Genomic DNA, 25564 nt, shown 5'->3' with positions numbered 1-25564 from the left:
ATGACATGCTGCGTTCTGTTATCTAGGAACTCTTCAATCCAATCACACAATTGGTCTGCTAGTCCTTATGCTCTTACTTTGTTCATTAAACAACTGTGGGGAACTGTATCGAACGCCTTGCGGAAGTCAAGAAACACGGCATCTACCTGGGAACCCGTGTCTATGGCCCTCTGAGTCTCGTGGACGAATAGCGCGAGCTGGGTTTCACACGATCTCAACTTGTTGTAGAGCGTTATGTCGTGTTCCTCTACCAGTCATAGGCTCTTCAAGCTATCGACGAATCGAGAATCCGAGAATTTCTTCGGTCTTCGACAATTGCTAAAAAAGTTAACGCAGCTATTTTACGCGCGTCCATGTTCAGAAAGAAGCTGTGTGATTTCCGCTCCAGTTGCAGCCAAGAAGTGCCACTGGAGAGCGCTGCAGTCGCGAATCGCGACGGATTTTAGTTTATGCTCCGTGAGGTGTAGCGAGGTGTTTTGAGAGCGTCCAGCAGCCACGACGGACACCACGTGTGGCGCGCTTCGCGACGAGAAAGCGTTCGTGGACGAGGAGACGGTCGAGTTTTGTGACGGCACAGCGTGGGCTTTCACGCTCCACAGCATTCTGATCGTGAAAGACCGAATGAGACGAGTCAATTTTTTTTTTTTTTTTTTTGCTTTATGGGAACGAATGTGGCCAGTGAGATTAAATAACGCGTTCTGCGTCACAAGCAGAACTTTGGTGACGCCATGACTATGTGTCAATAAATCGTTTTCTTCGAGGTATTTCATAATTTCCGAACACAATATATGTTCTAAAACCCTACTGCAAATCGACGGTAGTGATATAAGCCTGTAAGTCAGCGGATTAGTCCTACTTCCCTTTTTGGTATTGGTGTGACTCGTGCAATTTTTCAGTCCTTAGGTACGGCTCTTTCTGTGAGCGAGTGGTTGTGTATAATTGATAAGTATGCAGGTATTTTATCAGCATACTCTGAAAGGAACCTGACTGCTATACAATGTGGACCGGAGGCCTTGCCTTTATTAAGTGATTTAAGCTGTTTCGTTATTCCGAGCATGTCTATGGTTCAAATGGTTCAAATGGCTCTGAGCACTATGGGACTTAACATCTATGGTCATCAGTCCCCTAGAACTTGGAACTGCTTAAACCTAACTAAGCTAAGGACATCACACAACACCCAGTCATCACGAGGCAGAGAAAATCCCTGACCCCGCCGGGAATCGAACCCGGGAACCAGGGCGTGAGCATGTCTACTTCTATGTTTCTCAACTTGGCAGTTGTTCTTGATTGGAATTCAGGAATATTTACTTCGTCTTCTTTGGTGAAGGAGTTTCGGAAAACCGTGTTTAATAACTCTGCTTTAGTGGCACTGTCATCAGTGACTTCACCGTTGTTATCGCGCAGTGAAGGTATTGACTGCGTCTTGCCACTGGTGTGCCGCCATTCTACCACTGACATTCAGAGGCTTCATTGAAATTATTTCCAGCAGAGTTAAAGCCGTCATAAATGCGAAGGATTACCAAACCCCACATTAGTGTCTACTAACAGGTATCTGGATATGTTTGAACACCAGTTTCAGCTCTTGAGGAAGACTGGACTGTCATTCCTCGACAGACATTCTGACCACGCTCGTAAAGGCGAAGGGTGTACACAAGCCATATTATCGTACACTGACAGGTCTCGGGACACTGTTGGTCAGATAGTGTTGCTCTGCCTGCTATTTGGAAGAGACGAGTGCCGCTGAGGCGGGACCGCAGGCTGACTGCCGCACGCGCTCGTACGCAGATACGCGGCGCTGAGCTAACCGCCGGCCGCTGTGGTGGAGGCGGCGTGCGGAAGCGCGCGCCGCTGCAAACGGGCACGGAAGCGCGCCACGCCCACGCGCAGCCAGCGGGGGCCGTCTGGACACCCCCCCCCCCCCTGCCCGCCCCCGCCTGCCGCCAGCCACTGCCCGCAGCCATCCCGCGCCGGAAAGCCGCCTCTGTAATGCCACAGCGCGCGCCCAGTCTGCCCGCCGGCACAGCAGTTGCGCAACTGCCGCAGCTCGTCGAAAGTAACGAGGAAGACATACACGTAGCGCGTCACCGTTATTGCTCATCTTTCGCACGACTCTACTACATACTTGTAGCGGATGTTGCTGTATGCGATGCGCGCTTCAGGTATTTCGAGAAACCGAGGCTAAAAGTTTTACGAGCCACTTGATTGGTAAGCGAGAGGGCTAGCCGCCGAGGCATGCCATTACTTCACATATACGTTACGAGAGGTACACCTACATCTACATCATACTCCGCAAGCCACATAATGGTGTGTGGCGAAGGATACTTTTTGTACCACTAAGATGTCCGCCCCCCCCCCCCCCATGAACCATGGACCTTGTCGTTGGTGGGGAGGCTTGCGTGCCTCAACGATACAGATAGCCGTACCGTAGCTGCAACCACAACGGAGGGGTATCTGTTGAGAGGCCAGACAAAGATGTGGTTCCTGAAGAGGGGCAGCAGCCTTTTCAGTAGTTGCAGGGGCAACAGTCTGGATGATTGACTGACCTGGCCTTGTAACACTAACCAAAACGGCCTTGCTGTGCTGGTACTGCGAACGGCTGAAAGCAAGGGGAAACTACGGCCGTCATTTCTCCCGAGGGCACGCAGCTTTACTGTATGATTAAATGAAGATGGCGTCACCTTGGGTAAAATATTCCGGAGGTAAAACAGTCCCCCATTCGGACCTCCGGGCGGGGACTACTCAAAATGTGGTGCTACACAAGAATGCTGAAGATCAGATGGGTAGATCACGTAACTAATGAGGAAGTATTGAATAGAATTGGGGAGAATAGGAGTTGGTGGCACAACTTGACAAGAAGAAGGGATCGGTTGGTAGGACATGTTCTGAGACATCGAGGGATCACCAATTTAGTACTGGAGGGCAGCGTGGAGGGTAAAAATCGTAGAGGGAGACCAAGAGATGGATAAACTAAGCACATTCAGAAGGATGTAGGTTGCAGTAGGTACTGGGAGATGAAGAAGCTTGCACAGGATAGAGTAGCATGGAGAGCTGCATCAAACCAGTCTCAGGACTGAAGATCACAACAACAACAACAACAACAAGCCGGCCGGGGTGGCCGAGCGGTCCTAGGCGCTAAAGTCTCGAACCGCGCGATCGTTACGGTCGCAGGTTCGAATCCTGCCTCGAGCATGGGTGTGTGTGATGTCCTTAGGTTAGTTAGGTTTAAGTAGTTCTAAGTTATAGGGGACTGATGACCTCATAAGTTAAGTCCCATAGTGCTCAGAGCCATTTGAACCACTTTTTTGTACCACTAACAGAGCATTCCGACACGTTACAATCGCGAATAGCGCGTGAGGAAAATTATTGTCGGTAGGCCTCTGTATTGGCTCTAATTTCTCGAACTTTCTCCTCGGGCTCATTATGTGAGACGTGCGTGAATGGAAGCAATATTTTATCCCAATTTTCCCGGAAAGTGCTGTTTCGGAATTTCAGCAGTAATTCTCTCTGAGATTCACAACTCCTCACCTGACACGTCTGCCAGTGGAGTTTATTAAGCATCTCTGTAACACTCTTGTGACGACTAAACGATCCCTGACGAAATGAACCGCTTTTTGCTTGATCTTCTCTATCTCTTCTATCAGTCCTACCTCCTAGGGGTACCATATAGATGAACAATACTCAAGAATTGGTCGAACAAGCGCCTACATCTACATCTACATCTACATGACTACTCTGCAATTCACATTTAAGTGCTTGGCAGAGGGTTCATCGAACCACAATCATACTATATCTCTACCATTCCACTCCCGAACGGCGCGCGGGAAAAACACCTAAACCTTTCTGTTCGAGCTCTGATTTCTCTTATTTTATTTTGCTGATCATTCCTATCTATGTAGGTTGGGCTCAACAAAATATTTTCGCATTCGGAAGAGATAGTTGCTGACTTCCTTCGTTGCCCTTAGGATTCTTCGTATGATTCTGAATCTGGGGCCTGCTTTTCCCGCTATTTGCTTTATGTCGTCATTCCACTTAAGGGGGCTCTGGATAGTTACTCCTAGATATTTTACGGTAGATACTGCTTCCAGCTGTTTATCATCAACAGTGTAGCTATACAGTTATTTCCTATGTATCCACAGTATTCTACATTTATTTACGTTCAGAGCCAACAGCCAGAGTCTGCACCGTTCTTCTATTCTCTGGAGATCATTCTGCAAATAATTACCACCTTCTAGCATTGCTACTTTTTTATAGACAACCGCATCATCTGCTAAGAGCCTTAGAGCGCATCCGACGCTTCCTTCTAGATCATTTATGAGCCGTGGCGAGCTGGCACCAGTCTTATTTTGTTCACGTATCGTTGAGATCGATTGTGGTTGAGGTATCCATATTTGCTTTTCGTGTGTCTTATCTTGCGGCTTCGCTGGCGAAGCGAGTTGGTTGTTAGCCTTCGGCGGATAACCCTCGAGGTCTCGTGTCATTCGCGGGGAGACGAGTGTCAGCGGCTGCCGAACGAGTGTGATGACCGTTACACATTGTGGTGAGAAACTGATTGGGCATTTTGGCGACATCGGCAGCTTGGAGATACAAGTTCTGTGACTTCGCTGGGACCACATTTGAAGGGAAGCGGTGAAGCTGTGGAACCTGCTCCCTCGTATTGTCTACCTGATACGGAGTAAGTCGTCATAATTGTTTGTTCACCGACGCAATCAGAGATTTTAAACTTTATTATTATTATGGGAGATTTTCTTGGCCTAGTTAAATGATGACCGTTATTTGAAAATTTTCTCAGAAGTTTTTGTGTCTCTTGCAATCAAATGATTCTATGTTGCTGTTTTTAAAGCCTGCACTATGTTAATACAGTTGTCCATGTGTGAGTTAAAGGTTCTGCCCAGTGTTTCTATGTTTCAGTTATTGGAATGTCTTTGTGATTCGGGCAGAAACTTTTAATTGTACCAGCGCTTTGGCGGGGAGTGAAATGTCGTCCGAGGTCTGCCGGCCGGGGTGACCGAGCGGTTCTAGGCGCTACAGTCTGAAACCGCGCGACCGCTACGGTCGCAGGTTCGAATCCTGCCTCGGGCATGGTTGTGTGTGATGTCCTTAGGTTAGTTAGGTTTAAGTAGTTCTGAGTTCTAGGGGACTGATGACCTCACAAGAGAACCTCCCCATCGCACCCCCCTCAGATTTAGTTATAAGTTGGCACAGTGGATAGGCCTTCAAAATCTGAACACAGATCAATCGAGAAAACAGGAAGGAGTTGTGTGGAACTATGAAAAAAATAAGCAAAATATACAAACTGAATAGTCCATGCGTAAGATAGGCAACATCAAGGATAACGTGAGCTCAGAAGCGCTGTGGTCCCGTGGTTAGCGTGAGCAGTTGCGGAACGAGAGGTCCTTGGTTCAAATCTTCCCTCAAGTGAAAAGTTTAATTTTTTATTTTCGGACAATTATTATCTGTCCGTCCGTCCGTCCGATGCGAGGTAACTGCCCCGTAGTATGGGGACGCTACACCTAAACAAACATCGAAACACACGACGTCAGTCGACTACAGCGCACGGAAGAGAGAGTATTCCTGCTAACGAGGCTCCCTGGCTGGCAGTTGACTGTTCGCTACTTTGGACGAGAGCGCATTAAATACGTGAGACGTATTCCATGGGAAATATAATCCAGCAAATATAGCTCGTGACTTCAACAACAATGGCACGGTTTAGCGGTGCGGTCGCAAAACACAGACACTAAACTTATTACAGTGAACAGAGACGTCAATGAACGAACGGACAGATCATAACTTGAACTGAGGACCTGGCGTCCCGCAGCTGCTCACGCTAACCACGGGACCACGGCGCTTCTTACTTCACAGTATCCTTGATGTTGCCTATCTTGCGCATGGACTACTCAGTTTGTATATTTTTGTTATTTTTTTCATAGTTCCACGCAACTTCTTCCTGTTTTCTCGATTGATCTGCGTTCAGTTTTTGAAGGCCTATCCGCTGTGCCAACTTATAACTAAATCTGAGGGGGGTGCGATGGGGAGGTTCCCTTGTCAGAAGTTAAGTCCCATCGTGCTCAGAGCCATTTGAACCATTTCATCCTAGGTCTAGGCCTGGCAGTGTTTAAGAACCTGGCCACTATAGGAATCGGTCACACATCCCCTTCCAAATTTTAGTATTTGTCTTCCTTCCTATTTGTATGTGAACTTGTATTCTTAAATATTACCGACTGGCAACTGGCTAAACCTTAAACTGCATAGCATCTGCTGAGTTCCTTGTGCAGCTTTTTCTAGTAATTCTTTATTAACACGTCTGAGTACGTAAACATTAATTTTTTTAAGATCAGTGTCTCTTTTGCAGTTTTTTTAATAAGTTATTCTATCATGTTAATTTGGCACTAGTGCTCAAATGTGACACTTTACCCGTAATTGTTTCATTATATTTAATTCGAGGGAAGTCCTATATGGGAGTTTAATGTTCTAAAGTTTGTCAGTAACCCCCTTTTCTTAATTGGAATTGTTTGTTAGAGTACTGAGTACGTTGGGTTTCTAATTGTATTTGCAAAGTTTTACCTAGTGGCTCGTCCACAATTTGTAATTGTCAATGTTGTTTTAAAGGCGTAATGTCAATAAACTGTCTTAATTATAAATTGTGACTGCCAACCATGATTCCCTCCCGCTTCCTCTTTTATGGTATTTAAGATGTGGTGTGTAAGTGTGGTACGATTAAGGAATAACGTATCAATTTATATATATATTGTAAACTGTAATGGTCCCATCACACCGGAATTACCTTTACATCTGTCAATTTTGTCCCGTTAAGAGGAACGTGTTGAGTTCTGTGTGCAAGGAAGTCTTGAATCCAGTTGCAAATTCGCAAATCCACTCCGATACTCGATAAGCACATATTTTTTTCACTAAACGGCAGTGCGTAACAGTGTCAAATGCCTTCTTGAAGTCAAAGAACGCGGCATCAACCTGAGCGCCATTTTCTACGGCACTGTGGATTTCGTGGGGGAACAGAGGAGCCAAGTTTCACAGGATCTCCTTTTACGGAATCCATGTTGATTGTCATAGAGGAGATTTTCCTTTCTCCACAAACATCACAATTCTTGAGCATAAGACATGTTTCCTAATTCTACAACACAGATTGACGTCAACGATATAGGGCTACAATTGTATACATTTGTCCTATGGCCCTTCTTAAAAGCGGAATTTACCTGTGTTTCCTTCCATTCGCTGGGTACCCTTTGTTGCTCAAGTGATCTACGGTACATTGCTGCTAGAATGGGAGGAAGTTCTTGAGCACAGTTTTTGTAGGTATCTCATCTGACGCTTTCCCACTACCAAACAACTGTAGTTGTTTTTCTATTTCGCGATCGGTTATATCAATTTCTATGGCTCTATTCCTTTCAAACATGTACTTTGGCTGAAGGACTTTGGAGACGCCATACTAGATTTCGTCGTTTGTAGTTCACGCTCGTATTTTATAGGTTTTATATTACAATTTATGTCCAACGGATATATGCTGTTTCAAAACACCTGCACACTGAAGATCTCTCGAAGAGGCGTTGTTATTCGAACAATTTTTTGCAATTAAACGCCAGGTTCTGACATCTTGGCCTTTAAAACCCTTAGGAGATCTATGACAAAGAACATCGTCACATGTTGCAAATGTTCAAAATTAAAAGAATTAAAAGATAACTTAGTCTCAGAAAAGAAAATTTACAACCTAGTTACTTTAGGAAACTTCTTTTTCAAACAAATTAATTTACTTTTTCTGGTATGAGTACAGACATGTTCCTACTGTTGTTTCTCTTTTCGTTTCAATTACTTGCGAGTGCAAAGGAACAAGTTTACTTTTCTCGTAGTGGACTTTAATTTTTCTCACAATTTAGAACACACTTCGCATAACCAGAACACTTATTTCCCATTGGGGAATTTCTGGCTAAATTGCGTAATATATACGTAACTAATGGGTGTGAAGCTGGAGGTTCTCACTTTCAAAGAAAGAGTTCCAAAACTGAGCTAAATGTACCAATTGAAAATGTAGTGAGCTGCTGCATTGTAGTGACTCAGTCGGGTAGAGCATGTCCCATTTAAGCAGAAGATCCTGGTTTCGAGTCACGGTCGGGGCATACATTTTCACCTGTCCCCGTTGATATTTATCAACGTCTGTAAGCAGCTGATGCTCTGGATTTCATTGTAATTTTACCAGAATTTTCGTCTCAGCGCTCCACGCCGGCATACCCGGTCAATTTCGTCCTGCTCTACACCGCCAGTACGTCACCCGTGAAACGTCGATTTTACCGGCGCAGAGAAGTCCCAGACTTTTGATGCCGCCACCTCCTACGACTCTGGGATTCGTCATGTTGGGACATCGCAGACAGTGTCATAGGAGACACATTTCTCTATATAGTTGTACAGATATTCATCTAATGACGAAATAACTGGGTTTTGGTTATATTAATAAAACTGTACTTTTCAAAGTATCTTCGAACACTCCTCAAGGCGAGGATACGTCAAAAAGAACCATAAAACATCACAGAACAAAGTCCGAACTCAACTACACTCTCCACATACTTTAGGTTAAATGCGTTCCTTGGGGCACCAGTGCACTCGGCGTCTTGCATCGTTTGGAATGAGACAAAACAGCGACTCGTTGAACCACACTACAGCGCGTCAGCTGCTGTCCATTTTCTGTTTGGCTCACTGAAGACCTGCTGCCTTGAGAAACAGGAATTTGCGACCTACCTTGCTCCGAATGCCCACTGCGTGCAGTTTCCTTCACAATATTCACTCGGAAACTGATTAAGATGGGTGTGCATTTAGTGACAGCAACAGTACCTGTAGGGTTCGAAACCAGTTTTGATCGAAAAGGCGTGGTACTCATCTCTGGCGCCTGTCGGATCTTTTTTAAGGCCACCTCAGCGTCATGGCGTATGTCCTCTGACAGCCCAGCACCAGTTTGGCACAATGTGCAGCGCTTCTAAGTGGCCAGCGTCCTTTCTTAACGAGATGACCAATATTTTGTCTGGTGAGCTTGTCTTTGTGTGTGGATGACTCTAAACTTAGAATCTTGAGATAAGGAAATGCATTTACAGAAATAAACTTAGGAAGCTAAAGAAAAGAATAATAAATTCAAAAACTAAACACAGAAATTATAATAATACAGGCACATAGATGTTCATTGGATACATTTATAAGTAGAGTTTAATATGGCGGTGTTGTTAGTGGTAAGTTCCTATGAAACCGAACTACTGTCATCGGTCCCTTGAATATAGTGTTAACAGCAGAGAGAAAATACTATATGTGATGATCAAACAGCTGAAAAGCATCGATAAAATAAGATATAAATAGCATTCCTTCAGCATTCCTCGCTCTATTTGTTCATGAGACCCAGAAAATATTAGATACAGGCTCCCAGGTAGATGCTATTTTTCTTGACTTCCGGAAGGCGTTCGATACAGTTCCGCACTGTCACCTGATAAACAAAGTAAGAGCCTACGGAATATCAGACCAGCTGTGTGGCTGGATTGAAGAGTTTTTAGCAAACAGAACACAGCATGTTGTTATCAACGGAGAGACGTCTACAGACGTTAAAGTAACCTCTGGCGTGCCACAGGGGAGTGTTATGGGACCATTGCTTTTAACAATATATATAAATGACCTAGTAGATAGTGTCGGAAGTTCCATGCGGCTTTTCGCGGATGATGCTGTAGTATACAGAGAAGGTGCAGCATTAGAAAATTGTAGCGAAATGCAGGAAGATCTGCAGCGGATAGGCACTTGGTGCAGGGAGTGGCAACTGACCCTTAACATAGACAAATGTAATGTATTGAGAATACATAGAAAGAAGGATCCTTTATTGTATGATTATATGATAGCGGAACAAACACTGGTAGCAGTTACTTCTGTAAAATATCTGGGAGTATGCGTGCGGAACGATTTGAAGTGGAATGATCATATCAAATTAATTGTTGGTAAGGCGGGTACCAGGTTGAGATTCATTGGGAGAGTCCTTAGAAAATGTAGTCCATCAACAAAGGAGGTGGCTTACAAAACACTCGTTCGACCTATACTTGAGTATTGCTCATCAGTGTGGGATCCGCACCAGATCGGGTTGTCGGAGGAGATAGAGAAGATCCAAAGAAGAGCGGCGCGTTTCGTCACAGGGTTATTTGGTAACCGTGATAGCGTTACGGAGATGTTTAACAAACTCAAGTGGCAGACTCTGCAAGAGAGGCGCTCTGCATCGCGGTGTAGCTTGCTCGCCAGGTTTCGAGAGGGTGCGTTTTTGGATGAGGTATGGAATATATTGCTTCCCCCTACTTATACCTCCCGAGGAGATCACGAATGTAAAATTAGAGAGATTAGAGCGCGCACAGAGGCTTTCAGACAGTCGTTCTTCCCGCGAACCATACGCGACTGGAACAGGAAAGGGAGGTAATGACAGTGGCACGTAAAGTGCCCTCCGCCACACACCGTTGGGTGGCTTGCGGAGTATAAATGTAGATGTAGATGTAGAAGACTGAATAAATCATTTTAACTAAAAAAGCCGAAATTAAAACCGGCACTAACATATAATACCTACAGAAAAGTAATTAACGATTCAGTTTTGTTAGAACAGCAAGCAGGTTTTCGTAAAGGAATATCCTGTGTCAACGATGTTTTCACACTGAAACTGTTCTGTTGACTACTTTGGGAATCAGCACGGACACAAACGAGGAAGAAGGGGGGTTGGGATGGCCGGTGGTAGGAATCCAAAACCATCGATATAAAACACTTTCAAATTAACAGAAAACTTTATTTCTAGTATGGGAATAAACACTACTTAACTTCCTGTGCTTCGTGGGCTCCCTACATGCAGTTACACTGACTATCTATAACTACTCGCATAACGCAGGCTAAGTAACGTCTTCCTGTTACTTAGAACTGATGTTCTCGAAGTCGGCGACCGAACTGGATCGACTAGTGATGACGGGCGGCTGATGGAATCAGCGTTGTCAGGGGTCGCTGAACTCTGTCTCCCTAGAGGTGTGGCGCTGCCCGCCACTTCCACTGGCCCGCGGGTCAGCGCCTTCTTGATGCTGTTTCGCGCCCTTGCTCTGGGTCAGCGCCTTCTTGATGCTGTTTCGCGCCCTTGCGCTGGTCGACGTGCAGTCGATGCTTTGGGACTATATAGAAATAATTACGTAAAAAGACGAGAATTCAGTACGGAAGCACTCTTAGCATTTACCGACTGTGGGAAAGCATTTGACCGCATCCACAAAAAGAAGCTCTGATCAGTAATGCAGAAAAGAGGTTTCCTGAGGCATCTCATAAAAATATAACAAGGTTTATACACTAAAGAGCTAAAGAAACTGGTACATCTGCCTAATATCGTGAAGGGCCACGAGAACACGCTGAAGTGCCGCAACACGACGTGGCATCGACTCGAATAATGTCTGATGTAGTGCTGAAGGAAACTGACACTACGAATCCTGCGCGGCTGTCCATAAATCCGTAAGACTACGAGGGGGTGGAGATGTGTTCTGAACAGCACGTTGCAAGGCATTGCAGATATGCTCAGTAATGTTCTCGTCTGGGGAGTTTGGTGACCAGAGGAAGTGTTTAAACTCAGAAGAGTTTTCCTGGAGCCACTCTATAGCAATTCTGGACTTAAGGGGTGTCGTATTGTTCTGCTGGAATTGTCCAAATCCGTCGGAATGCACAATGGATATGAATGGAGGCAGGTGATCAGACAGGATGTTGTCTGTGTCGTATCGACACTCATCAGGGGTCCTATATCAGCTCACTGCTCACGCCCCACACCATTACGGAGCGTCCACCAGCTTGAACAGTCCCCTGCTGACATGCAGGGTCCATGGATTCACGAGGTAGTCTCCGTACCCATACACCTACATCCGCTCGACACAGTTTGAAACGAGGCTCGTCCGACCAGGCAACATGTTTCCAGTCATCAACAGTCAAATGTCGCGGCTCATGGACCCAGGAGAGGCGTAAAGTTTTGTGTCGTGCAGTCACAAAGGGTACACGAGTGGGCCTTCGGCTCCGAAAGCCCATATCGATGATGTTCCGTTGAATGGTTCATCAACACTTGCTGATGGCCCAACACTGAAACGTGCAAAAAAATGGTTCAAATGGCTCTGAGCACTATGGGACTCAACATCTTAGGTCATAAGTCCCCTAGAACGTAGAACTACTTAAACCTAACTAACCTACGGACATCACACACCCATGCCCGAGGCAGGATTCGAACCTGCGACCGTAGCATTCCCGCGGTTCCGGACTGCAGCGCCAGAACCGCTAGACCACCGCGGCCGGCCTGAAACGTGCAGCAATATGCGAAAGAGTTGCACGTTGAACGATTCTCTTCAGTCGTCGTTGGTCCCGTTCTTCCAGCATCTTTTTCCGGCCGCAGCGATGTAGGAGATTTGATGTTTTACCGCCTTCCTGATATTCACGGTACACTCGTGAAATGCTCGTACGGGGAACTCTTCACTTCATCGCTACCTCGGAGATGCTGTGTCCCATCGCTCGTGCGCCGACTATAACATCACGTTGAAACTCACTTAAACCTTGATAACCTGCCACTGTAGCAGCAGTAACCAATCTAACAACTGCGCCAGACACTTGTCGTCTTATATAGACATTACCGACCGCAGCGCCATATTCTGCCCGTTGATATACCTCTGTCTTTGAACACGCATGCCTATACCAGTTTCTTTGGCGCTTCAGTGCATAAAGAGACTGAAATAACATTAGATATTGGCAAGAGCTGACACCTGAAATAGAGTTAAACGAGGAAGTAAGGCAAGACTGCTGCATCTCACTTACATTGTTCAACACCTACATCGACAACGTGGTTAGGGAATAGGTGAAGAAGAGAATATTTCAAGGTATAAGAACTGAAAGAGATAAATTTCTTTTTGCTGACAGCCAGTAAATTATAAAAGACAGTGAAGACAAACTACAAATATCGGTACATACACTCCTGGAAATGGAAAAAAGAACACATTGACACCGGTGTGTCAGACCCACCATACTTGCTCCGGACACTGCGAGAGGGCTGTACAAGCAATGATCACACGCACGGCACAGCGGACACACCAGGAACCGCGGTGTTGGCCGTCGAATGGCGCTAGCTGCGCAGCATTTCTGCACCGCCGCCGTCAGTGTCAGCCAGTTTGCCGTGGCGTACGGAGCTCCATCGCAGTCTTTAACACTGGTAGCATGCCGCGACAGCGTGGACGTGAACCGTATGTGCAGTTGACGGACTTTGAGCCAGGGCGTATAGCGGGCATGCGGGAGGCCGGGTGGACGTACCGCCGAATTGCTCAACACGTGGGGCGTGAGGTCTCCACAGTACATCGATGTTGTCGCCAGTGGTCGGCGGAAGGTGCACGTGCCCGTCGACCTGGGACCGGACCGCAGCGACGCACGGATGCACGCCAAGACCGTAGGATCCTACGCAGTGCCGTAGGGGACCGCACCGCCACTTCCCAGCAAATTAGGGACACTGTTGCTCCTGCGGTATCGGCGAGGACCATTCGCAACCGTCTCCATGAAGCTGGGCTACGGTCCCGCACACCGTTAGGCCGTCTTCCGCTCACGCCCCAACATCGTGCAGCCCGCCTCCAGTGGTGTCGCGACAGGCGTGAATGGAGGGACGAATGGAGACGTGTCGTCTTCAGCGATGAGAGTCGCTTCTGCCTTGGTGCCAATGATGGACGTATGCGTGTTTGGCGCCGTGCAGGTGAGCGCCACAACCAGGACTGCATACGACCGAGGCACACAGGGCCAACACCCGGCATCATGGTGTGGGGAGCGATCTCCTACACTGGCCGTACACCACTGGTGATCGTCGAGGGGACACTGAATAGTGCACGGTACATCCAAACCGTCATCGAACCCATCGTTCTACCATTCCTAGACCGGCAAGGGAACTTGCTGTTCCAACAGGACAATGCACGTCCGCATGTATCCCGTGCCACCCAACGTGCTCTAGAAGGTGTAAGTCAACTACCCTGGCCAGCAAGATCTCCGGATCTGTCCCCCATTGAGCATGTTTGGGACTGGATGAAGCGTCGTCTCACGCGGTCTGCACGTCCAGCACGAACGCTGGTCCAACTGAGGCGCCAGGTGGAAATGGCATGGCAAGCCGTTCCACAGGACTACATCCAGCATCTGTACGATCGTCTCCATGGGAGAATAGCAGCCTGCATTGCTGCGAAAGGTGGATATACACTGTACTAGTGCCGACATTGTGCATGCTCTGTTGCCTGTGTCTATGTGCCTGTGGTTCTGTCAGTGTGATCATGTGATGTATCTGACCCCAGGAATGTGTCAATAAAGTTTCCCCTTCCTGGGACAATGAATTCACGGTGTTCTTATTTCAATTTCCAGGAGTGTAGATTAAAACAGTATAAGCCTAAATTATTACCTGAAGCTATCAAAAACCAGAACTAAAACAGTGGCCTTTTTAGGAAAGAAAATAATCATCGGTAGCATAATAACAGATGTCCCACTTCCAGTACCTAAGATGGGACGTAACTTTTGAAGAAACGAAAGGCATAAATAAGAAGATCAGTATCTACATGGCATGAAATGGCATGGCATGGCATGGCATGACAAGATGGGCACAATGAGAAGGAAAATTAAAATGAAGTTTTATAAAGTCATGACTACATAGAGCAGAAAGTTGGACATTAAGATCAGAAGACCAAAGACAACTTGAGACATGAGAAATAAAGTTCCTCAGATTAGTGAGAGGCTGCACAAGAGAAGACAAATAACAAATTAAGAAATAAGTAAAGAACTCGGGTACAGCCATTAACTGAAAAAGTATTCCGACGAAAGCACAGTTGGGAAGAGCATGTATTGCGTATGACACCTCAGAGAATCTGTCGTCAAGGAATTGATTACAATGTTATTGGGAGAAGGAGTGTCTGACGGCCGAGGAATAAATGGTGAGGCTAGAACAGGCCATTAAGGCCTACTTCTTACAGCAACAACTAGAGCTCTCATACCGTTTGTTCAGAACCAGTTCCGCTTCTTACTGTATGCGTTGTGAGCACTGCCGGACACCATAGAAGCAGCACTATCACCATAGTAGCTCATTCCTTACTCGACAGTGTGAGGAAATAAAATTCCTGCTAAAATTACCTTCAACAAAGAATATCAGCTCACTTCCTCCACCACTCGACATCCAGCCATATGACGAATTTTATTTAGCCTTACGCTAATTATAGGGGCGGGAGTGGAGATAATGTACATAAAGACTGAGCTGCACTGCTCCCTGATGAATGTCACTTGCAACAGTGACCGAAACGTTGATTCAACATTTTGCAGTACTACGTGGCTTACAACACAGAAGAATTTTATCATTATTTACATTTTATGGCCTTCATTAGACCACTCTAGCCAACATTATACAAAGAGTTTTTCAGTTTCCTGTCAGTCCAGTACTTCTTCAATGTCTCGGATCTCATCCTTCTTTATCCATCGGAAATCACCCTTCCTGTTATCTGTTTGTTGATTCTCATTTGCAGTCTGGTTTGTTTGTCTGTGAGTTTCCTGATTTTGTCAGTTTTGTTTCTTACGCCTTCCAATGTAATCTGCTGCTCATCCAAATCTTCCTTGATTTCTGTAATCCACTTAATGTTCCACTTACTTTTCCACAATTTTCTATTATTCTCCTGATGGTCCTGTTCTCAATTGTTCTGATTATATGCGCGAAAAATGAAATGCGTTTCTTCCTGATTGTACTCATTACCGGTTCTATCTCCTTGTAGACTGTTTCATTTGTAGATACTCTCCAGTGTCCATCTTTCTGGTACGATTTGTTGATGCACGTTCTGATGATTCTTCTCTCTATTTTGAGTATTTTGTCTATTTGTGCAGTGTTAGTTGTTTTGAAGATGGTTTCACTTGCGTGTGTTATTTCTGATTGAGTGGCTGTTTTGTACTGTTTTAATTTTGTTGCTATTGACAGGCTCTTTTTGTTGTAGGTGTTCTTGGTGATATATTGTGCTCTAGTCAATTTGTTATTCTGTTATGCCATGTTGGCTTTTCATTGAGGTTATATGTTATGGTTTCTCCCAGATATTTAAATTTATCTACAATTTGGATTTCTTCGTTTCCTATGGCAATTTGGTTTATGAGTGGCGGGTCAGCACTGTATATTCCAAGACCAATTTTCTGTGCTATTTCCTGTAGTGAGAGAACTTGTTGTTTGGTTTCCTGAATACTGTTGGACAAGAGAGCAAGGTCATCAGGAAATCCTAGACAATTTAAACTTATGTTGTCTTTCGGTTTTTACTAAATGTTACGGAAGTTTTTAGCTTCTACTGTGAAGTGGGGCCTTAGTGCTGCCACTGTGGTGCCTTTACCGTTTCTAAAGCGCAAATGATCGTCGACTGGCATATCATCAGTCTTCATGCCCGTTCTTCCGTTTGTTATTTTACGAGGGTCGTTCAATAAGATGCCGCACTTTCTTTTAAAACGCCGTTAATATACGCAGACAGACGCCCTTGTTGTGCTTCACACTTGATGTTTGTTCTGTGCGCTGGCGAAGTTTCGAACCGTTCTGGCAGATTTCAGAGCCGCAGTGCAGCATCAGATTGGCGTCTACATACGACTCACGTTACAAACAGCTGCTGTTATTGAATTCTTGCGTGCAGAAAAAGAACCAGTCGTAAACATCCATGTACGTTTGTGGACAGTGTATGGCAATGCAGCAGTTGGTAGGAGTACAGTTGGGCGATGGGTGAAGAAAATTACAGCCCCAGGAAGTGATGAAACAGAGCTCCACGATCAGCCACGCTCCTCTTGGAAATGATTGCGTCATCACCTTACAGTACTGACCCGGCACGCTCGGACATCAATCTCTTTGAGTCACTTAAATATTCTCTACCGGGAACACACTTTGAAGACCACAAGAGTGTCAGTCATGCAGTGAAAACATGGCCACGCCTACAGGACAACAGCTTTTACCAGCAGGGAATACAAGCGCTTCCACAAAGTTGGCGTACGGCCATAGAACGTGATGGAGACTATGTAGAAAAATAGGACATGGACAAGACATGTTGTATATTGTCACCAGATCTTGACTCTTAACAATAAATATGTTCTGAGAAAGAAATGTGGGGCATTACTTCAAAAAATCGTTCAAATGGCTCTGAGCACTATGGGACTTAACATCTGAGGTCATCAGTCCCCTAGAACGTAAAACTACTTAAGTCTAAATAACCTAAGGAAACCACACACATCCATGCCCGAGGCAGGATTCGAACCTGCGACCGTAGCGCTCGCGCGGTTCCAGACTGAAGCGCCTAGAACCGGTCAGCCACTCCGGCCGGCGGGGCATTACTTATTGAACTAGCCTCGTAATAAGCGACTTCGATGCAAGAGCTCTCTGATGCAAGCACCTTGACCAGAGAACACAGGCTAGGATCGGCGAAAGAAGTGAGCGGTGTCCCTTGTAAAGTGACTATCTCGGCATTTACCTTAAGCGGTTAGGAAAACTTCGGAGAGCCTAACTCGGGATGGCCAAGCGGGCAGTCGAATCCGGGCCGTCCCTAACTCTCAACCAGTGCGCCGTCCTCCGCCGTAGCGAGTGCCGCCCCTGGTGAAAAGTTACAGCTACGTCTCAGCTTGAGGCGCTACGGAGCTACGACAAGATGCGGCTTAGGAAGCGCGCTGCCCGCTTGCCCCGTGACACGGGCTGGTGGCGGCGCCAGTGAAGGGGACTTCGTCACGACCCGGCCAAGGCCGGCAAGCGGCAGGGAGGATGCGCCGGGCACAGCCGCTGCAAGGACGCGGAAGCAGGCAGCCGCCTGCAGACTACACTGTGGTCGCGTCCAGCGCCTGCCGGTAGGCCTCCCGCAATACACCAGCGGAAAGTTTTACACCAAGAAGCACCTGCCCGCTTGTTAGCAAACTCTGCGGAGATCTTCATCACGTAACGTGTATTAAACGATTAAACTTCCATTCCATCCCGAATGGACGTTCATCATGATGTACGGTTTGACCTCAACAGGTACGAATTCTTGTAGTCTGGAAGCGAATGGCATCCGAATGTCGAGCAATTTCTTGCCACACATACTGTGTTATATCATGAAGGCTTATGGCTGGAATCTGGTATGAAAGCACGCGTCTTCCCAGACATGCTCCATGGGTGGCAAATCAAGGGATCAGGCAGGCTTCTCAAGGATCTGTATATTCCTCAATGTGTTTGTTATGTGAACTGCATTACGGAGTCTTGCATTACCCTGCTCGAGTATGCCCTTGGTGCACTGGTCATGAAGGATATAACAACGGGGCTTACCAGTCTTGCCACAAAATGCTGAGTATTCAGCTCCCCTTTAATAATGAACAAATAAATCCATTCACCATATCGAATAGTTCCCTACAACATTCCAGAATGAGATTTTCACTCTGCAGCGGAGTGTGCGCTGATATGAAACTTTCTGACAGATTAAAACTGTGTGCCCGACCGAGACTCGAACTCGGGACCTTTGCCTTACGCGGGCAAGTGCTCTACCATCTGAGCTACCGAAGTTCAGCTGGTAGCTCAGATGGTAGAGCACTTAACCGCGAAAGGCAAAGGTCCCGAGTTCGAGTCTCGGTCGGGCACACAGTTTTAATCTGCCAGGAAGTTCCCTACAATATTGTTCAAAAATGGTTCAAATGGATCTGAGCACTATCGGACTCAACAGCGGAGGTCATCAGTCCCCTAGAACTACTTAAACCTAAATAACCTAAGGACAAAAAAATGGTTCAAATGGCTCTGAGCACTATGGGACTTAACTTCTGTGGTCATCAGTCCCCTAGAACTTAGAACTACTTAAACCTAACTAACCTAAGGACATCACACATATCCATGCCCGAGGCAGGATTCGAACCTGCGACAGTAGCGGTAGCGCGGTTCCAGACTGAAGCGCCTAGAATCGCTCAGCCACTCCGGCCGGCTACAATTGTTTCACGAGTTGGAGAGATATGGGTTTCAAAAGACACTGCTTTCTGTGACCTTTCGCCAGGTCGCCTTTGGGCACACCAGAAATAGCAGAGTCATTGCTGAACATCACATAATGCCACAGAATCTCCCAGGTACAGCGTAAAAATAATACGAACAGTTGAATTACTGAATCGTGTTACCACAGATTACGTGTTAATGATCCTATTTGTTCTGGGACTGCACCACATGTGAGGCACCTAGATGCTTTCATAATGCTGGATGAAACGCATAGAGTTCTGGTAATTTTGTCCAACCTGCAGTCGCACATTGTGGATCAGTAGTCTTGAGGTTGCAGTGAACTGTTAGTGAGGAACTGCTACTACGTCAGTAATTGGTTCTTTAACTATTTAGGGATGCCACTCGGCCGGCCGTTGTGGCCGTGCGGTTCTAGGCGCTTCAGTCTGGAACCGCGTGACCGCTACGGTCGCAGTTTCGTATCCTGCCTTGGGCATGGATGTGTGTGATGTCCTTAGGTTTCTTAGGTTTAAGTAGTTCTAAGTTCTAGCGGACTGACGACATCAGTAGTTGAGTCCCATAGTGCTCAGAGCCATTTGAACCATTTTTCTGATGCCACTCTTATGTATGTGCGCAGAAAAAGAGAAATTGCAAGTTACAAACCTCATGCACTGTCTCTTGGTTAAGTCACACATTATTAATGCATTTACAAACTTTATCCAGCGGCACCAGTAACTGACTACATGTTTCAGATTCTTAAAATGTTCTAGTTCATTATTTCGGCAAAAAATTAAAATCTGACCATCTGCTCCAGCCAATGTTTCTGTACCGCATGACTGCCCCTTCCTTTCTGATTATCACTTTCACCGAATTTGCATAAAACTGAAATATACCTGTCTGCATTATACACACCTCTGGCTCTGATATCATCAGCACTTTACTGAATTTACATAAAAACTGCATTATAACTGTCTCACCAGGCAACACGTCTGCACCCCACGACTGCCCCTTCAGATCTGGTTACACAGCACCGGCCGCCAAGTCAAGGCGGAGCTCCAAACACACTCGAAGAGCTTCGTCTGCCTTTTCGTTTAGCTTTTGTTTTTAGTTCAACATGTAATTCTGACTTTCGAAGTAAGTAGGCAATAACCTGTTACTTAGAGATACCTATTCCAGAATGTAAGTACGCTAATGCACCGTTATTAAAATATTAATGAAAGAAAGTTAGGATTTTGGTGCCCAGCCCTTGCATGTACCAGCCAATTAGACTGATATGTAGACTACAATTATGGTCGTTCTTTCCACGTGAAAGGTACCATCTCCTATTGGTACCTCACGCCACTGATTACGTAATATGCATAATACTGTAACAACCCCTCTACTGTCCTGAGGAAAGAATCTTGGAGCAAGATATCATGGCTGCTGAAGCCAGAAATACCACACAAAAGATTGAGATCTATATCGTGCGAGTATGTGTTCGTATTGTTCGTGGAATATCGAAATCTCAAACCAGTTTTCAGTAATCAGTTCCCCGCCTTCGTGGTAAGACTCTGCTAGTAACCTTTGCTGAACTTCAGATGTTGCCAGCTGTTTGTCAGAGTCAGAGAAACAGTCTTTCCATCTTATCTCAGTGTAGTTCTTCTGGAAGGACTCGTTCTTACTATTCATGTTTCACAGCTGGAACCTAAATCAATCACGTCAGCACTCTTTCTGCAGTCATCTGAGTCTTCTGTGTGTTTGTCGCTCGCATATCCTTCAAGCTGATGAATCGAGCTTTCTCAAAGCTCCGAAGCGCGAGATAAACTGCACGTACACGTACTATGTGCATCTGTGTTGCGATCTCCAGCTGAAAAGTTCCATTAACGTTAGACACACCTTGCCGCTGTCATTTACTTATACCTTTCCTCAGGATTGTTCTCTGTACTGAAAATAAGGTCGCATAAGGATGATATTCTCAGCGACATATCTCTTCTTCTTCCTGTTCTCTTCTTCTTCTTCTTCTTCTTCTTTCTGCGGATTATCTACGGTTCGCGCCGTTTCTCCACCCACAGTCGCCATCTTCTGTCCTGATTTTCCTCAATACTCACGTTTCTTACTTCCATTGTCTCCTCCACATCATCTTGCCAGTTACGTGGTGAGCGGCCTCATTTCATTCGCTGTGATGGTATCCCTCGTACTGTATGATGTCTTGTCTTGATTGATCCTATTCACATGGCCAAACTACTTCTTCTTCTTCTCTCCCTCTAACAGCCCATGCGTCTGCTCCGTACAAAATTACACTCTGGATTATAGTGTTAAACGTTCTATTCTTCGTTGTTCTTCTTATCTTTTTGTTCATTGGCCTTGTTACAGCTCGTCCTTTATTAATCCTACTAGTGGTTTCATCATTACTTGTGCCCTGTTTATTAAATAACACCCCAAAATATTTTTCCGGTTTCCGCACTTACAATTACTTCCTCATCTGCCTCTGTCCTCTACTGTCACGCCGATAATCTGGCATTTTATGTTCCAAATCTGCAGTATTGCTCCTACAAACAGCTTAAAGAGGGTCAGCTGTAGGTGCTTATTCACGTCGATTTCTTCTGTCCAAATTTTTCCAATCCTTACTCTTGCAGTGTTATTTCCATACAGTTTCGCAATAACCTTTAGACTCTTCGATCCAACTCTGCCTCTTTAAACTTTTTCCGTACTTTGTTGGTCAGCACGTTATCACATGCTTTCCTTAGGTCGGTCAATGCAGCATGCGTCTCCAACTCCATCTTTGTGCGTTTTTCATACATTACTTTCACTGTGAAGATGTTGTTTATTATTAACTTTCCTGCTCGAAATCCTGCTTGCCGTTCATGCTGCTTGTAACTTGTTCCTTTCCAAAATCAGACCTTTAAGTACCTTCGAGTACAGCCTTCCAGTGAAAGTGATCACTGCCAATCTGCTTTATCGATTTGGAGCATTATATGATCCTTTTTCTCTGCACCACTGTTCTGTAACATGTTGTAGATTCCGATGAAACATCTTTACCGTTGAGTACTCTTTCAAACAGCTTCCTTGGCAACTCCAACAATTTCCATGTCCAAGCGTCACCATCTCTGGATATATTGATACATATCCTGGTGCCTTCAACTTCTTAAAGGTCGTTACAAATAGTCTTCTGTTGAAGGCAACAGCAGCTGAAGTAATCCGTGTTTCATATTGGTAGTCATGAAGCTTATTAGGATGGTATCCGCTTTCTATCATAATGTCGATTGCATGTTTCCTATCTTGTCGATGTGCACCTGAAGATGTGATGTGATGTTACGAAATAGGTCGTGCTCTTGTATATAAAAGTTCATGTACAGCTGAAAGTGGTTTGCTTCTGAAACAGTCTCACAGCTCCTCAGAGCCTGTTGAAGAACTTCTATATCTAAAGGCAGAACTTCTATATCTAAAGGCCACAACTTCTACTGTTTCAGCCTCAAATCTAAACGAAAATTCAGATCGATTTTTACGAAATAAATTGTTAAGATATTTTGTCGATCGACCATGAGTAATATTATTACAATGTAACCTGTCACTAGTTGACACTCGTACTTACTTGATTGTTCTCGATGCCTCAGCACTCTAAGGTCTCTACTTGTTCACTTATTTTTTACCACGTCTTGTTTTTCCTCTTTAACACGTCTCTTTTTTACTTTTTTATTTAGCATCCATGTCTCTCTAGTTTCATTGCCATTCTCATCCAGCGGCGTCAAATAAGCTTCTACTGCACTTTCAATCATTTCTTCTGTTTCTACGAGGGCGTTCAATAAGCAATGATAAGCGTAATGCAACACATTTATTTTCTGACAGCAGGTTAGTTTTATTCAAGATTCCAGTGCATCATATCATTGTTCACTCTTTTCGCTACAAAATCTCCGTTCAATGCGTTGGCATTAAGCCCTCCTGTATGCCCGCATGGTACCGCTCTACTAGTCTAAGTCGGAGCCGGCGTCTTCCTGCGTCAGTAACTTCCCCATCATTGAAGTTCTGCATCCCACGGAGTGGGCCAAACAGGTGGTCAGGTCCTGCAGAAAGTGTCACCACTTCTGTCTCTATGCTGTTCATTTTTGGAACACAAACGTACGAGCTGCTTAGAGACAGAAGTGATGACACTTTCTGCAGGACATGACCATCATTTTGCAGGACAATGCTCAAGCAGGTACAGTGCAAGCTGTTACTGATTTGTTTGACTGATAGCGCTGCTAAGTGCTATGCCACCTACTGCACTCCCCTGACTTAAGCCCTCGTGAGTTCAACTCGATTTCTAAACTGAAGGAAACACTTCACGGCATTCGTTTCAGAACTGCTACAAATTCGTCGGGCAATAGACCGCGCCGCTCGAACTACCAACACAACTGGCACTGCTACGAGTATACTACGACTTCCATATCGCTGGCAACGGGCTATACACAGTGCTGGTCACTATTTTGAAGGTCAGCAAAACTTTGAAACACGTATCGATTTTTTACGACCTGTAAATAAATAGTTGCCACTATTAAAGTTGCAACACTTGTAGTATTGGCTGAGTGGGAACGGCAATGGCTGGAAGTGGCTGACAAGAAACTGCGGTCAGACAAACAGGCTTTTCCTCCATGGCGAGCACATTTACATCTACATCTATATAGACACTCCGCAAGCCACCGTACGGTACGTGGCGGAGGGCACCTTGTACCACCTCTGTGTGCGGCTGGGCAGCACGCGGCAGGTCGGACGAGTTTGTGCGGCCTTATTGGGAAGACGACGGACGCCTCGCCCAATCACTCGCCGTGATTTTGTTCTCTGCGAGGCCTGCGTAGACACCCCGCAAGTACCTCTGAATATCTGCAATCTCTGACGGCGCTCTGTTTGGAATGCACCAGTTCCACAGACGCCAGCACCGAGCGAGGTGGCGCAGTGGCTAGCACACTGGACTCGCATTCGGGAGGACGACAGTTCAATCCCGCGTCCGGCCATCCTGATTCAGGTTTCCCGTGATTTCCCTAAATCACTCCAGGCAAATGCCGGGATGGTTACTTCGAAAGGGCACGGCCGACTTCCTTCCCCGTCCTTTCCTAATCTGATGATACCGATGACCTCGCTGTCTGGCCTCCTCCCCCAAACAATCCAATCCACAGACGCCATTTTAAAGACGCCGCCATCTATCGGAATTCCGTGAAACTATAGGGGCTGAAGCGGGAATATCCTGTGACGTACTACGACAAATTCCGCGTTTCTTAAACAGAAATTAGCCGAGAAAAGAAGTGCTGCATTTCGGAATGAATGCCTCTCTTACATCCCACCAAAATGGTTACTTCCTTTCATATTGTCGAAGGAATACTATTTCTGCTTCATCATCCACATGGATGCTCTGCAAATGACATTTAAGTGCCTGGCAGAGGGCTCATCGAACCACCTTCAGAATTCTCTATTATTGCAATCTCTTACAGGGAGCGGAAAGAACGAACACTTGTACCTTTCCGTACGAGCTCTGATTTCCCTTATTTTATCGTGGTGATAGTTTCTCCCTATGTAGGTCGGTGTTAACAAAATATTTTCGCATTCGGAGGAGAAAGTTGGGCCGGCCGATGTGGCCGAGCGGTTCTAGGCGCTACAGTCTGGAACCGCGCTACCGCTACGGTCGCAGTTTCGAATCCTGCCTCCGGCATGGATGTGTGTGATGTCCCTAGGTTAGTTCTGTTTAAGTAGTTCAGAGTTCTAGGGGACTGATGACCTCAGATGTTAAGTCCCAGAGCGCTCAGAGCCATTTGAACCATTTTTTGAACCCAAATCCTGTATCATTTCAGTGACACTCTCTCCCATATTTCGCGATAATACAAACATCAACACATCCTTCAGGCATTTAAATATCGGTTTATCAGTTCGTCCAACTGCTCTAGTGTAGCATTTCGCACTTTCATCAGCACATTTCGAAAAAAATGTGCGGAGTTATTTTATTCGAGTGCAATATTACCTTCGTAAAGCAGGTCAGAGATTGTGGACGGCGCCGGCCGTGGAAACTGTGCCATTTGCGCGCAGGTAATTGCGGCTCGCGAAGAACATTCGTGCACAAGTAATTAGGGGAAGAGTGCCCGAGGGAGGCTGTCAGCGGTGGCGGCAGGTGGGCAGCTGTGCAGGTGGGGTAAAACGAAGGGGTGCGCCGGCCGGCCAGGTTCCGAGCCATCCGGCGGGATGCACAGCGCAGCGCAAGGCGGGGCGCTGTGTGCGGTTCCCCCGCGGGCAGGCGGCTGACGCCGCCGCAGTGGAGACCGGGGCTGGGATACTGGGATACGGCCCGGCGTGCCTTAATTAAGCCGCTGTCGCCGCTGCTGCGTGTTTGCTAGCGCGTGCCAGCCAGCCAGAGAGAGCAGAGGCGACGCCGGCAAAACACCGTGCTGGCTCTGTCCTCTGTACCCGTCTGTCCCGTGCTGTTCTCGGCTCCTCTGTACTCCTCTGTGGGACATCCGGCAACTCGGCAGAGGACCAGGCCAGGCACTGTGTGTGAGAGAGAGAGAGAAAGGAGAGCATTTCAGTGAGGAACATGTGTGACGAAACATAGGTCCATGTCACTCGCTATAAGACCACATCGCAATTGGATTTTTCTAATCC

At 46.1% G+C, this 25564-nt stretch overlaps 1 protein-coding gene across 1 annotated transcript in view; it reads left to right on the top strand.

Annotated features, from left to right (window-relative positions):
- LOC126176796 (neprilysin-4-like) overlaps positions 1 to 25564 on the top strand; it is a 796156-nt gene that overhangs the window by 275440 nt on the left and 495152 nt on the right. The window lies entirely within an intron of this gene.

This window comes from Schistocerca cancellata, chromosome 3, assembly GCF_023864275.1.
Source record: "Schistocerca cancellata isolate TAMUIC-IGC-003103 chromosome 3, iqSchCanc2.1, whole genome shotgun sequence".
In the NCBI taxonomy this organism is placed as follows: Eukaryota; Metazoa; Arthropoda; class Insecta; order Orthoptera; family Acrididae; genus Schistocerca; species Schistocerca cancellata.
Note: the sequence above shows the minus strand (reverse complement) of the source record. Positions and strands in the feature narration are given on the sequence as shown.